The sequence below is a fragment of the Belonocnema kinseyi genome, chromosome 5, assembly GCF_010883055.1.
Source record: "Belonocnema kinseyi isolate 2016_QV_RU_SX_M_011 chromosome 5, B_treatae_v1, whole genome shotgun sequence".
NCBI classification, from domain to species: domain Eukaryota; kingdom Metazoa; phylum Arthropoda; class Insecta; order Hymenoptera; family Cynipidae; genus Belonocnema; species Belonocnema kinseyi.
Window position 1 is genome coordinate 59,277,923 of NC_046661.1, and position 491 is coordinate 59,278,413.

The 491-nt window shown below is 32.4% G+C and overlaps 1 protein-coding gene across 2 annotated transcripts in view; it reads right to left on the bottom strand.

Moving 5' to 3' along the window:
- LOC117172602 (protein king tubby) overlaps positions 1-491 on the bottom strand; it is an 11,424-nt gene that overhangs the window by 7,007 nt on the left and 3,926 nt on the right. The window lies entirely within an intron of this gene.

Here is a 491-nt window from a genome sequence, read left to right on the forward strand (position 1 = left end):
GCCTGCTTAATAAATATTAGAACTAATTATATTGTTAAAAATGAAGTCTCATTATAGAACGATAAAGTAATTGTCCTTATATATAAATAATTTATTTCACCAGACAGATATGTGACGCAGCACTCGGCGTCCAATCTCTTCGATTTCTTTTAATTATGCTATTTATCCCCGCACTTTAAAGTCTTGGTGTATGTGGATAATCTTATAATTTACAGCTTGTTCTACTTCTTTTTTTTTAGTTTGCAATCAAATATTCAACTATAATTTATGCTCACACGGGTTCACGGGTTCGCGATTGACGGCAAACAACAACTTTGAGTTGGAGTTATTCTTTACGCATGCGTTGTCAAGGATTATGTTAAAATGTTGTGACGAATTCCGTACAAGTTTCATTCTATGACTTACACCAGCTTACATTTACCTTTGAAATATTTTGAGAGAGAGAGTACGAGACGTATGAATTTCAACAGTTATAGAAATTTTACAATCAT